Here is a 15,215-nt window from a genome sequence, read left to right as displayed (position 1 = left end):
TAAGAAGGCCGAGAACCAGAAGTGCCAATGTCTGAGGATGGGAAGAGATGAGTGTCCCAACTCACACACAGTGAATTGACCCTTCTTCTGCCTTTTTGTTCTATTAAGGTCCTCAACATTAGATGGTACCAACCTACGTTGGTGAGAGTGGATCTTCTTCACTCAGTCCACTGATTCAAATACTGACCTCTTCTGGAAATACCCTCACAGACATACCCAGCAATAATGTTTTACCTGCCCAGCTATCTGGGCAGTTCTTAGCCCAGTCAAGTTGACACATTAAAATTAACCATCACACAGGTGAATCTTATTAGGCACTTATTTTAACTTAAGTGCCTAGTAGCTTATTGGGCACTGAAGAAGCTGTTCTAAGCACTTTTGTGTATTAACTAATTTAATCTTGATAACAACCCTATTCAGCAGATTTCATTAGTATTCGTTTTTCACAGATGAGTAAATGTATGCACAGAAAGGTCAGGTGATTTGCTTAAGGTCAAGTAGCTAGTGTGCCAGTTATTAAGTTACGGACTCTCAGCTCTAAACCCACCCTTCTGTATGCTGCCTTGTGGAGTTGGGGCCGAGGTTCAGAAAAGCACATTTTTGCCTTGCCAACTGGATTCCCATTATGCTCTACAAGGCTGAAGGGACGTGCCCCTTCCTGTATGTTGCTTGCCTCACTTTCTGTGCACTTGCTATTTCCCAGTAACACTTGTTCTCCCTGCCAAGAGCAATTTTTTCCAGTTGCAGTAGTTGAACCCACTTTACAGTTTTTTCACCACTTGTAGGACAAGCTCAAATGTGTGCCCCCAAAGCACAACACCAGCCAGCCAGCCGTCTTCTCAGAGGTCTGTTTTTGTTCCAAGGGGCCCTCTACTAAGGTTCAAAGATTTAACCACCTCATACTCATTTTGTTCCCTCAGTCGTAGGGCCTGTCATGTGTCCTGCAGCTGCTACCTCTGTGATACCTTTGAGATTTCTTCTTACACTTTCAATTACCTAATTAACAACTTCAGACCTCTTTAACAATAATTCCTATTAAATTCTCTCTGATGACTGAAATAATCTGTGTGCTCTGCATCTTGGTGGCCCCCTGACCAATACATCTCGTAAGAGGCAAAAACAGAACACTATACCAGCAGCTGTGTACAGGGGGTAGACCACTATGATATATAGCCTCTCAGCTATTATTACATAATTACAGATCCATACAAAGCAGCTATTATCTTTGTGTGTCTGTTTGATTGATTTTGTTGAGACAGGGTCTCACGCTACCACCCTGGCTGTAGTGGAGTGGCAAGATCATGGCTGTCTGCAGCCTTGACCTCCCAGGACCAGGTAATCCTCTCACCTCAGCCTCTCAAGTAGCTGAGACTACAGGTATGTGCCACCATGCCCAGTTAATTGCAGTAGTTATTATCTTTAGTACAAACCGGCTTATGACATAGCTGGCCAATGTTATACTGTCAGCTCTGATGTTCTAGAGTTACAAGAAGCTAAGTACTTCAGTAAACCTTCCATGGGACCTGACTTCTAGGGACCAGTGGAAACTGATCGCTAGCCTCTTCTTGTGGCCCACTGACCACCATACGAAAGAGAAAAGAGGCAAGGAAGGCTAATAGACAGAAGATGTCCATATTTGACCCACTGAAGTGTTCTCTGGAATTCTGCACTTCCACATAGAGTAAAGGACAAAGTATTCTCCCTGGAATCTGCTAGTCCGTAGCCTTCTAGAATGTCTGAGTTGGAAGGGACCCCAGAAAGCACTCAATTCAAAACTCCTATTTTAAAAATGAGTACATTGAGGCCCAAAGAAAAGAGCTAGCCCCAAATCACACAGTGAGTTAGTGCTGGTGCCCAGACCAGAACACAGGTCTCCTGATACCTGATCTTCCCATGGGTAAGCTTCTCTGCTTTTCCTACAGATCATGGTCACTTCTCTGAAATCTGATCTCTGTAGCTGAGAATTCCCTTGCTTCTCACTCATTCCTGTTCCTAGAAACCTGGAGAAATGGGAGTAGGAGAGGTTTTCTCCTCTGGTCTCATTCTTTATAGCTTCCACCTCCTCTCAGGGCTGCAAGGTAATGAAGATGAAGCAAGTGGGTGAGCCTGGAAAGTGCAGGGTGAGATCCTGTCTTTACTTACAATGCTGATATTTTCTTCACCATGGATGTTTTTACAAAAATTCTGATTTTTAAAATATTGCACTAAAATATTCTTTATCAGGATCACTGAGTGTTTTGGTGCCTCTTTATATTTTGCTCCCACGGTGAGTGCATTTCTGGTCACATCCTTGACCTGTCCCACCCTCCTTTCCTGCCCTCCGACTACATCCCCAGTCAAGTCAGGTTTTGCCACTTTGTAATCATTTTCTGATGCATGGTCCTCTTTCTGTAATACCGGAAGCATTCCTACTGATAACACAGATGATGAGTAACATGAACAACGACCACTCAGAGCCAGCTGATAGAGATTTAAGATAAAACGGGGGAATTCCTGACTTTGGTGAAAAGGATGCTGTGGTGAATGGGAGCAGCATAGGCTTTGAAGTCCGAGGCGCTGGGGTTTCAGTCCTGATCACACCACTGACCAGCTGTGTGACGAGCAGTGCCTGATTGTCTGTGATCTGAAAGCAGCGGATACCCAGACACAAGCGGAGCCTACTTCCTGTGCCTACAGCAGGCACCATCCAGATGGAGGAAATTGTTTATTTCTCTGGGCCTTGTTTTCTGCAACTGAAAGTGAAAATGGCATCATCTCACAGTGAGGATTAAATATGGTTCTTTACATGAAATTGCGTAACATGATACGGGCACCCGGTTAAAATGTGCCTCTGCACAAGTAAATAACAATCTTCACTGGAAAATTCTTGTTGACAGGAGCCATCGTCATGCATAGTTACTCTTTCACTATTTAGATCCATCTTCATATGGCTACTTGTCCTAATTGAAGAAGATCCAGAAAAAATAATTATTGAAAACTCTTCATTGGATGCCTCAATATTTAAAACAATTAAGGAGGAAAACATATTTATTTCAGCTGCACTCAAAGCCTTCAGATTTTCATATAGCAATTTTCATTCCAATACCCCTGGTCCTTTGAATTTGCATTTTTACAGCAGAACCTTTGTGCTTCCTCACCCCTTTCTACCACTGAACTTAGTCTTCATCCTTTAGTTCAACAATGGCTTTGAGTATGCCTTCTCATAAAGGGGTTAAGAAGGATCTGAGGCCGGGCGCGGTGGCTCATACGTGTAATTCCAGCACTTTGGGAGGCTAAGGTAGGAGGATCACTTGATTCCAGGAGCTCAAGACCAGCCTGGGTAACATTAAAAGACTCTGTCTTTACATTATAAATATATATATATATATATATATATATCAGGGCATGGTAGCGTGTGCCTGTAGTCCCAGCTACTCAGAAGGCTAAGGTGGAAGGATCGCCTGAGCCCCTGAGGTTGAAACTGCAGTGAACTATGATCATTCCACTGCACTCAGACTGAGCAATAGGGTGAGATCAAGTCTCAACAAAAAAAGAAGAAGAAGAATGTGAGAGCTATTCTGCACACTGCTGATGTTGTGATTGCAATATTTATCTGAAAATAATGTGGGAGCAACCTCTCCTAACACATTGGGGTAGGTAGAATTCTGAGATGACATCCAATAAGCCATGCCCTTTCATAATTTCCTGTTCCTGAGTGCAGGTGGAAACTGTGATTACTTCTAGCCAATAAAATATGACAAATTGAGGATAGCCACTCCCATGATCATGATATGTCACATAAGACTCCATCATAGCAAGCTGAAATGAGAGATTCTCTTCCTGGCCTTGATTACATAAGTTACTATGTTATGAGAAGGCCTGTGAGAGGGTCAGGTGTCGGGGAACTCTAGGTGGCTGTACTTGTTGACAGCAGCCCTGTCTGACAGCCACCAAGAAAGCAAGAACCTCAGTCCTACTACCACAAGAAGCTGAATTCTTCCAACTATATGAACTTGGACAAAAAGACTCTAAGTTCTAGAAGAAATGCAGCTCAGATCGTCCACTAATTCCAGCTTCCGGAGATCCTGAGCACAGTCCTAGCTAAGCTTTTCTGTACTTCAGACACATGGAAACTAGGAGATAACAAACTTACATTGTTTCAAGGCACTAAGTTTATGGAAATTTGTTACACAGCAATAGAAAATTATTAATAAGTGCTCACTTTGGCAGCACATACACTAAAATTCGAATGATACAGAGATTAGCATGGCCCCTGTGCAAGGATGACACACAAATGCATAAAGCACTCCATATGCCTTTTGCAATCTACCCATCTGACAAAGGTCTAATATCCAGAAATTACAAGACAAACAATTTTACAGGAAAAAACAAACAACCCCATCAAAAAGTCAAAGGATATGAACAAACACTACTCAAAAGAAGACATTTATGTGCCTAACAAACATGAGAAAAAGCTCAACATCATTGATCATCGGAGAAATGCAAATCAAAACCACAATGTGATACCATCTCATGCCAGTCAGAATGGCGATTATTAAAAAGTCAGGAAACAATAGATGCTGGTGAGGCTGTGGAGAAATAGGAATACTTTTACACTTTGGTGGGAATGTAAATTAGTTCAATCCTTCTGGAAGACAGTGTTATGATTCCTCAAGGATCTAGAATCAGAAATACCATTTGACCTAGCAATCCCATTACTGCGTATGTACCCAAAGAAATATAAATCATTCTACTCTGAAGACACATGCACACGTATGTTTATTGCAGCACTATTTACAATAGCAAAGACATGGACTCAACCCACATGCCCATCAATAATAGACTGGATAAAGAAAACTGTGGTACATATACACCGTAGAATACTATGCAACCATAGAAAGGAATGAGATCATGTCCTTTGCAGGGACACAGATGAAGCTGGAAGCCATCATCCTCAGCAAACTAATACAAGAACAGAAAACCAAACACTGCATGTTCTCACTCATAAGTGGGGGTTGAACAATGAGAATACATAGACACAGAGAGGGGAGCAACACATAGCAGGCCCTGTTGGGGGGTGGAGGTGAGGAGAAAGAACTTAGAGGCTGGGTCAATAGGTCCAGCAAACCACCATGGCACACATATACCTATGTAACAAACATGCATGTTCTGCACGTGTATTCCATTTTTTTAGAAGAAATTTAAAAAAATAAAAAAGAAAATTATTAATAATACACACAACTGGTTTATTTGAGAAGTCTGAAGTAGGGAAGCTAATTCTACATGTTTTCTTGGTCCTCTCCTATCCACATAGAAGGTGACACTAAGGGTAGAGCATTGAGTCTGGGTTTGAAATTCCATTTATTCCTCAGCCCAATATTTCATACAGAATTGAATCCTCTTGCATGACCTGCTCTGTGTTCCCTTCAGTGGCTTGATTGCCTCACATCAGTTCTGTTAAGGAACGAGTGAAGCATTTCCTCCAAATGTCTATGTAGTAGTTTTGATCTAGGGGATAAGCATAGAATTCAATGGGATCCAAACATGTGATGGACTTTGAGGGAGGTGATTGCTGTATAACTTTAATCAGAAGCCCTGTGGAGTGAACTACAGTTAGCTTTCATTTACAGCTTTTGCAAACATCAGAGACAAGGCTAATCAGAACATTCTCAAGACACATCATAAACAAATTGTAGCCATTTGCTGAACAGATCAGTTATGTATTCATCAACGGTACCAAGAGACTCTATAGAACGGCATCAGGCAAAGTGTGCAGACATCTGCCTCCCATCAGCCAGACACGTACACACGCATGCTAGCTTATCCCACCTCACAGCACAACAATGACACCTTGATTGCAGGTTTAACTTTAGTCACTTTTTCTACATAACAAACTACCCCAAAACTCCATAGTTTTAAACAGCAATAATTTACTTTTTCTGATCATGGTGTAGATTGATTATGTGGCTCTTCTGTTCCATACAGTGTCTTGATCTTTTCAGGCTGCTATAACAAAACATTTTAGACTGGGTAACTTATAACAACAGAAATTTATTTCTTAGAACACTAGAGGCTGGGAAGTCCAAGATCATAGTACAAGCAGATTTGGTGTCTAGTGAGGGCTCCCCCTCTGCTTCACAGATGGCACCTCCATGCTGTGTCCTCACATGGTGAAAGGGCAAGACAACTCAGAGACTTATTTTATAACAACACGAATCTCGTTTGGCCTAATCACCTTCCAAAGACCTCACATCTTTATACGATCATATTAGGGATTAGGTTTTAATATATGGATTTTGAGGGAAACACAAACATTTAGAACATAGCACACAGTGGCATCTGCTATGGTCATTCAAGCGGTTTTGCATTCATTTGGTGGCTGGTTTCTCTCAGCTGTCTGGGGCTTTGGGGCTAACAGTCAACTAGGGCATCTCTATTGCCCATGTGAACCCTCTCCCCATATGGTTTCTCATCCTCACAGTTTTCTTCATGTAACCTCTCTTCTGCAGAATGGCTTGGATTTTCTTTGCAAGACAGTTGGGTGTCAAGAAGGCAAAAGAACAATCTTCCATGACTCTAAAAGGTTAAGCCTGGAAGACCACGGGGTCATTTCTGCCATTTTAATATTAGTTACAACAAGTCATCAGCCAGTCAAGACTCGAGAAAAGAGGAAACTGACCCCACCCTTGATAAGAACAGTAAGATGTATGTCCAGGGAGGGGAGGAATTCTTGATGGCCATCTGTGATGACTTTCCAGAGTATTAATTTGTGAGTTTCTCCATGAGATGATTCTTATAGTTTATCTTTGATTTTAATTTTTCTATTGCTTACTAAGTGTTGTATTTAAATTGGTAAATAATTAATTTTAAGTTATATTTCATGATTTATGTAATTTATATGATGTGTCTCCCTCCCATATACATCCTACAGAATACTACTGATGTGTTTCTAAGGAAGTTTTTAGACATTGAGCTCACAAGTTTCAGGATATGCCTTGATCTCCTTAGGTTTCCTTTCGTATTTCATTATTACTGTCTTACTCATAATGTAATGATCAAAGAAATAGATCTATATTGTCAGCAGAGTAAAACTCGAGCCTCCACCCTGAGCCTTTGGCCTTCGAGATCAGTTAATGGACTTTAAGGTGCTCTAAAGGATACAGAGTTAGGTTGGGTCCAGGGAGACAAGCCTGGTCTGAATTCAAGTTCTAGGACATCAATTCATCTTCTCTTAATATAGGTGCATAGCTTTAAAAATATTTTTATCTTAAATATAGGGACAATAACTTCTACTTTATAATTTACCAAATAATATATGCAGAGGACTTGAAATTAGTGATAGCGCTATTATTTATACCTCACTCGTTCTTATAGTAATATATCTTTGTGCACTGAGATACTTCTTACTGAGAAGGAAATTTCAGTATTACCTGAGAAGTAACTATTTTCAGTAAAAATACATGCCTGCTACTATACTCAATTCTCTCCTAGAACTTCTCATCTTTCAGATGAGAGGATTTGAATTTTATGCTATTAATGTAGAGATGATTCTGAGATGTAGAGTGCTCCCACCTCAAAGTCCTTTCCTTACCAAACATTGATATACTGCTTTACAGTACGAACATTTTCCAGCTATCCTATTTAAACTTAAATGAAATACAAGCCAAAAAAGCATAGGGAACATCATTTGCGTTGTACAGATGAAGAAATCTAAACCCAGAGAGGCTTGAAGTCTTTCCTATGGTCATTTTGTCAGGCGATCTTCTGACTTCAGGACCTGTGCAATTGCATTCTGCTTTGTTTCTGAATGTTGAACAAATACAGTAATGTCATGAAACGAGGAAGAAACCAGACCATCTCTGAGCAGATTTCATGTGCGAGGAAGTTTTCTACAGACTTCATGAGTAATATTTTCACTTAATCCTAATGCATGAGATATATAAGTTATTAGTTTGACTTAACAGAAGAGAAAGCTAAGTTCTGAGGAGCAATAGGCTAGCTTATACATTGGCAGATTTTTAAACATTGGACCCAGAGAAGTTAATCTTATATACCAGGCTATTTTCATTTCCCCTTATGATCTATGTGAGAGAGGGGCAAAGAAGGGGCTACGTGTATGAAGAATCTGCAAATGGCTCTTTTTTGTTCTGGTCTATGCTAAGCCTTAACCTGCAATTGCACAACATGAAATGGCACGGGGGTGTCCTTTTCACCACATTTAAGTTTGTCATGGTAGAATTTTATCTGCAGCTATAGACTGTGTAATGAGTGCACCAGAGGTGCAGAGTATTTAGAAGTCATATTTTTAGCTTGGTTTTCTAACTCTGGGGAACAGTTGTCTGCAGCAGCATGATTTGATCATGTTTGATTACTGACCTTGCACAGTTCTGTCTTCCTTACACATTGCCACCATTGGTTCACACAGTATTAATGCATTTAACCTTAAAAAAAAATCCTGTTTCCTCAGTCTTTCTGTTATTATTGATTCACTGAAGCCCTCTATGTAAAAACATATGCCTCTGCCTTGGGAAACCATGGACACACTTTGAAATTCTTCAGGTAATCTGGAGCACACCTAATCCAGAAAAAAATGGTTTTCCTGTAAGTTGGAGAGGAGAGGTGATATGGTGTGCATCCGTGTTCCTGCCCAAATATCATGTCAAATTGCAATCCCCAACGTTGGAGGTGGGGCTTGGTGGGAGGTGATTTTTCATAAATGGTCTAGCACCATCTCCCTTGACACTGTCCTCATGATAGTGAGGGAGTTCTCATGATATCTGGCTGTTTAAAAGTGTGCAGCACCTCCTGTGATGGTTAACAGTGAGTGTCAACTTGATTGGATTGAAGGATGCAAAGTATTGTTCCTAGGTGTGTCTGTGAGGCTGTTGCCAAAGGAGATTAACATGCGAGTCAGTGGACTGGGAGAGGCAGACGTGCCCTCAATCTGGTGGGCACCATCTAGTCAGCTGCCAGCTCAGCTAAGATAAAAGCAGGCAGAGGAATGTGGAAGGGCTGGACTGACTGAGATTTTACCTCCATCTTTCTTCTGTGATGGATGCTTCCTGACCTTGAACATCAGACTTCAAGTTCTTCAGCTTTGGGACTCTTGGACCTTTGACCACAGACTGAAGGCTGCACTGTTAGCTCTCCTACTTTTGAGGTTTTGGGACTTGGACTGGCTTCCTTGCTCCTCAGCTTGTAGATGGCCTATTGCAGGACTTCACCTTGTGATCGTGTGTGTCAATACTGCTTAACAAACTCCCCTTTGTATATACATCTATCCTATTAGTTCTGTCCCTCTAGAGAATCCTAATACACCTCCCACTCTCTCTTTCTTGCTCCTGCTCCAGCCTTGTGATGTGTGCCTTCTACCATGATTGTTAAGTTTGCCTTCTTTGCCTTCTACCATGTGTGCCTTCTTTGCCTTCTACCATGATTGTAAGTTTCCCAAGGTCTCCCCAGAAGCCAAGCAAATGCCAGCACAATGCTTCATGTACAGCCTGTGGAACTGTGAGCCAATTAAACCTCATTTCTTTATAAATTACCCAGTCTCAGGTATTTCTTTATAGCAATGCAAGAATGATGAACACAGAGGTTTACCTATTCTGTGTGCATCTATTTTCACACATTACCTCAAAACTGAAAGGAGTTAGACAAAGCTAGAGCTAAGGGTCTCTGGAACCAGCAAGGGTGAGAGGGACTTCATGGGTGAATGTTCTGAGTAGTGAGCGCCTCATCCTCTAAAACCCAGACCCTTCCCCACTCATTTCATGATGAGACTCTCTGTTCTTCATCCCATAGGAATCACTATGAGGTGCTTGAGGTAAAACAAGGGGTGACACTTAATAAGTATTTTAGTCAGCTCATGCTGAATAAGAAAACACCATAGACTGGGAGCCCTAAACAAAAGGCATTTATTCTCTCACAGTGCCGGAGACTAAAAATCTATGATTAAGTCGCCAACAGATTTGGTTTCTGGTGAGGGCCTCTTCCTGGCTTGCAGATGGCTGCCTTTCCACTGTGTCCTCACATGATCTTTGTCCTGTGCATACACACAGAGAGAAAGAGAGGCCTCTGGTATCTCTGCCTCTTCTTAAAAAGACATCAATCCTATCAGAATAGGGCCCTTACCCTTAGACCACCTTAATTAATTATCTCCTTAAAGCCCCTGTCTCCAAATACAGTCATATTGGGGCTGAGGACTTCATGATATGAGTTTTGGGGTGGGGACAAGTTAGCTCATAAAAATAAGTAATAGCTATTAAAATATATGAGACACTATGTGGCAGGCATCATACTGTGGAATTTTATATTATTCAATTCTGGTAAAGTCTTCCATATACATGCATACATATACACACATATGCATGTTTATGTGTGTATATGTATCTATAACCTCATTTTAAAGGTAAGAAAAATGAAAGAGTGGTTGAAAACTCACCACTGTGAGTAAATAAGGGCCAGATCCAGGATTTGAGTCAGATGTGCTTGTTGCCAAAGACACTACCCCAAGTCTCAGTCAGTTTCTCTCTCTCTCTCTCTTTCTCATTTCTGCCTATGTTACAGCAGCAATGGTTCTCTCCAACAGAAAATCCATCTCATTCTAGAGCTGAGCTGAGCGTCAGAGCAGCCCTGCCTCTCAGGTGTTCTGCCATCTAACCAAGACACACCAGGCCCACTTGGCTTTTCCATCCTTCCCACCCAGCCTCACCTACTTCCAATTGGGAACTCATTTTAAACTGACATCAGGTGTTGGGGAAAAGGTTGAGTGGTAGCAAAAGCTGTGAAATAAGTTTAAATGATGGAAAATTTTCCCCAAATGCTTAAAAAGAGAGCCAATTTATATATAAGCTGAGGAATTCCACTGTGTGTGTGTGTGTGTGTGTGTGTGTGTGTGTGTGTGTGTCAGGGTGGAGTGAAGGATGTAAGGAGTGAGGAAGAAAAAAAGGAAGAGAAGCTAAAGTGAGGGGGTAAGGAGAGAGTGAGAAAAAGAGAGAGACTGAAAACCAACTCTTGCTCAAACCATTAAAGAAGGGAAAAACTGCTGAATAAGGCCATTCATTATTCTCTTTTTGCACTTCAAACAAATGGTAATTGTTGGTTTAGCTAACAAGTTGTGCCTTAATTACAGGCCATTAGGCACCATTAATAAAGAAAACCAAATCCACAAGAATCTGAATCTGATGTTTTACATTTTATTCCCTAGAAAGAAGACCTACTTTAAAAGGATCTAAAACTCTGCCTCTAAACCATCTAACAGCTCAGCGATGCTCACTGTCCCATAGCTTTGCTTAGGCATTACTTTCTCTGAGAAGCTTCCTCGCTCTTCCCTTCCTCCCTCAACACCAGCCTTGCTGCCTTGAGTCCTGACTGATTGAAGTAGTCCTTCCTTCTGAGGAGTCTCAGAAGGAGGTACTGATTTTGACCTCACTCGCATGGCCTGTCTCCCTCTCTGTGCTTCCAAATAGTCTTTGAACTACCTGCAAAGAGTAACACATTTTTAAAAATCCTACTGGCCATGGAAATAATAAAAATAATTACTACTCCTCTTATTCTTTAAATCCCTGATACACATCCTTCTATTTACTTTTTTATAAAATGTAATCCTCTCAACAGTCCACTAATGTGGGTATAACAGACTCTTTTTAAGGGTAAGAAAACAAGGCTCAGAGTGGCTAACTAACTTACCATGAAGCTGGTAAGTGGCAGGGCCAGGACTGAAATCTAGAGCTCATGCACTTGCTTGAAGCAAAATTTGGTAGAAAAGTGCTAAATGTTTTGTTGTCTATAATGTGAACTCCTTTTTGCCAGTTGTATTAGTCCTTTCTCATGCTGTTAATAAAGATATGCTTGAGACTGGATAATTTATAAAGGAAGGAAGTTTAATTGGCTCACAGTTCAGCGTGGCTTGGGAGGCCTCATGGAACTTACAATCATGGTGGAAGGCACCTCTTCACAGGGCAGCAGGAGAGAGAATGCATGCCAAGCATCAGGTCTCATGAGAACTCACTCTTTATCACAAGAACAGCATGGGGAATGCGGCCCCCATGATTCAATTATCTCCGCCAGGTTCCACTCTTGACACATGGAGATTATTACAATTCAAGGTGAGATTTGGCTGGGGACAGAGAGCCAAACCATATCATTTTCCCCCATGGACCCTCCCAAATTGCATGCTCTCACATTTCAAAACACAATCATGCCTTCCCAACAGTCCCCTGAAGTGTTAACTCATTCCTGCATTAACCCAAAAGTCCAAGTCAGAAGTCTCATCTGACACAAGGCAAGTCCCTTTTGCCTATGAGCCAGTAAGATCAAAAGCAAGTTTGTTACTTCCCAGATACAATGGGGAGACAGGTATTGGGTAAATACACCTGTTCCAAATGGGAGAAATTGACGATGACAAAGGGGCTACAGGCCCCATGCAAGTCCAAAATCCAATAGGGTAGTCGTTATGCTTAAAATTCTAAAATGATCTCCTTTGACTCCTTGTCTCACATCCAGGTCACACTGATTCAAGAGGTGGGCTCCAACAGCCTTGGGCAATTCTGTCCCTGAGGCTTTGCAGGGTACAGCCCCCTTCCTAGCTGCTTCCATGGGCTGGCATTGAGTATCTGCAGCTTTTGCAGGTGCAGTGTGCAAGCTGTCAGTGGATCTATCATTCTGGGGTCTGGAGGACAGTGGCCCTCTTCTCACAGCTCCACTAGATAGTGCCCTAGTGGGGACTCTATGTGGGGGCTCCCACCCCACATTTCCCTCCTGCACTGCCCTCACAGAAGTTCTTCATGAGGGCTCGGCCCCTGCAGCAAACTTCTGCCTGGACATCCAGGAGTTTCCATACATCATCTGAAATCTAGGCGAAGATTTGTGAACCTTAATTTTTGACTTCTGTGCACCTTAAGGCCCAACACCATGTGGAAGCGGCAAGGTTTGAAGCTTGCACCCTCTGAAGCACCGGCCTGAGCTGTACTTTGGCCTCTTTTAGCCATGGCTGGAGTGGCTGGGATGCAGAGCACTAAGTCCCAAGACTGTACACAGCAGCGGGGCCCGGGACCTGGCCCAGAAAACCATTTTCCCTCCTAGGCCTCCAGGCCTGTGATAGGAAGGGCTGTCACGAAGGTCTCTAGCTTGCCCTGGAGGCATTTTCCCCATTGTCTTGGTGATTAACATTCCTCCTTGTTACTTATGCAAATTTCTTCAGCCTGCTTGAATGTCTCCCCAGAAAATGGGTTTTTCTTTTCTATCACATCGTCAGGTTGCCAATTTCCCAAACTTTTATGCTCTGCTTCTTCTTGAACACCTTGCCACTTAGAAATTTCTTCTCCCAGATAGTGCAAGTCATGTCTCTCAAGTTCAAATTTCCACAGATCTCTAAGGCAGGGACAAAATGCTACCAGTCTCTGCTAAAACATAGCAAGAATGACCTTTACTCCAGCTCCCAGCAAGTTCCTTATCTTCATCTGAGACCACCTCAGCCTGGACTTCATTGTCCATATCACTATCAGCATTTTGGTTGAAGCTATTCAATGAGTCTCTACGAAGTTCCAAACTTTCCCATATCTCCCCATCTTCTGAGCCTTCTAAGTCCCTAGGAAGCTCCAGACTTTCCCACGTGTTTCCCATCTTCTGAACCCTCCAAACTGTTCATACCTCTGCCTATTACCCAGAACCAAAGTCACTTCTACATTTTTGGGTATATTTATAGCAGCACTCCACTCTCTGCAGTACTAATTTACTGTATTAGTCTGTTCTCATGCTGCTATTATATGAAGAACTGTCCAAGACAGTGTAATTTACAAAGGAAAGAGGTTTAATTGACTCACAGTTTGGCAGGGCTGGGGAGGCCTCAGGAAACTTACAATCATGGTGGAAGGCACCTCTTCACAGGGCAGCAGGAGAGAGAATGAGTGTTGAGCGAAGGGGGAAGCCCCTTATAAGATCATCAGATCTTGTGAGAACTCACTATCACAGGAACAGCATGGGGAATATTGCCCCATGATTCAGTTATCTCCACCCACTCCCACTCTTGAAACATGGGGATTATTACAATTCAAGGTGAGATTTGGCTGAGGATACAGCCAAACCGTATGACCAGTTGTTCTCTTTCTGGGTCAGTTTTGTGTTTCTGAAGATGTATGGTGGTGATGGCTGCTCTTTGATTATTGCAAAGTCGCATGTCAACCAGAGTGGCCTGTGCTAAAATGACTAGCAATATAGTAAGTGTTGATGAGGACATAGAGCAACTGGAACTCATACATTGCTGGTGAGAGTGTAAAATGGCATAAGACCTTTGGAAAAATGTTTGGCAGATTTTGTAATGTTAAATATCTACTTATCATATGACTCAATAATTCTACTTCTGGGTTTTACTCAAGAGAAATAAAAACATATGTTCACACAAACAGTTCTACATGAATTTTTAAAGCAGTGTTGCTCAAAATAATCAAAACCTGGAAATAACTCAAATGTTCATTAACAGGTGAAGAATAAAAAATACAAGAGCTAGGGCATATTCATGTAACTTTTTAAAAAATGATATCAAAGAATGAATGTGAACAAAGGACTGAATTAGATATCCTCTATTCATAATAAATGATATTTTCCTCCATATCCCTTCACCCTTGTAATTCAATATAGTACAATCCCACAAATATGAGAAAATGCAGCCATAAACAGAAAATTCCCAGTATCTAGACCGAGTTGTTGTGGAAAATCCACTGTGTGCCATAGCAGCCACAACATACAGTGAGCTCAGTCCTGTGCACCCATCTGCCTGGTTCTGGGATTACTGCGACCTTCACATCACCTCCTTCTTCTGGAAGCCACATTCTAAAGGAGTGAGATTTTTTTTACTTTACCATTAGCAAGAACAGAATGAGCTCCATTCATTGGCAAGGGATAATCTACTGTTTATCTGCAGGAGAGAAGGTAATGCAAATGGAAGAGTTGTGCAAACACGGCCCAGGGGTGTGTGTGCCTGGATGAACTCTGTTTTCATGTGATTTCAGACAACGATCAGTATCTCGGTCACAGATATTCACAGAGCTGCTGTTTGGTTCCCTTAACATTAACTATCCACGTCTGCTAGTATCCATATCCAGAGCAGGATTTATTGAGCACTTAATGTGGACAAGACATTCACCAGTCATGAAAAAGGCATAAGATGCACATGAAATCAGGTTTTTGCTTGAAATACAATGAGATACTCCCCTAAACTGTGGGGGTTAGGCTATCTG

At 41.8% G+C, this 15,215-nt stretch overlaps 1 non-coding gene across 1 annotated transcript; it reads left to right on the top strand.

The window, feature by feature from the left end:
• The first annotated feature begins 4,193 nt into the window (after positions 1–4,193).
• LOC115894391 lies at positions 4,194–4,297 on the top strand. The gene has a single exon (XR_004054520.1). It is a non-coding gene; the product is annotated as a U6 spliceosomal RNA (small nuclear RNA).
• The last annotated feature ends 10,918 nt before the right edge of the window (positions 4,298–15,215 follow it).

This window comes from Rhinopithecus roxellana, chromosome 17, assembly GCF_007565055.1.
Source record: "Rhinopithecus roxellana isolate Shanxi Qingling chromosome 17, ASM756505v1, whole genome shotgun sequence".
Classification (NCBI taxonomy): domain Eukaryota; kingdom Metazoa; phylum Chordata; class Mammalia; order Primates; family Cercopithecidae; genus Rhinopithecus; species Rhinopithecus roxellana.
This window is presented reverse-complemented; position numbering and strand designations above follow the sequence as displayed.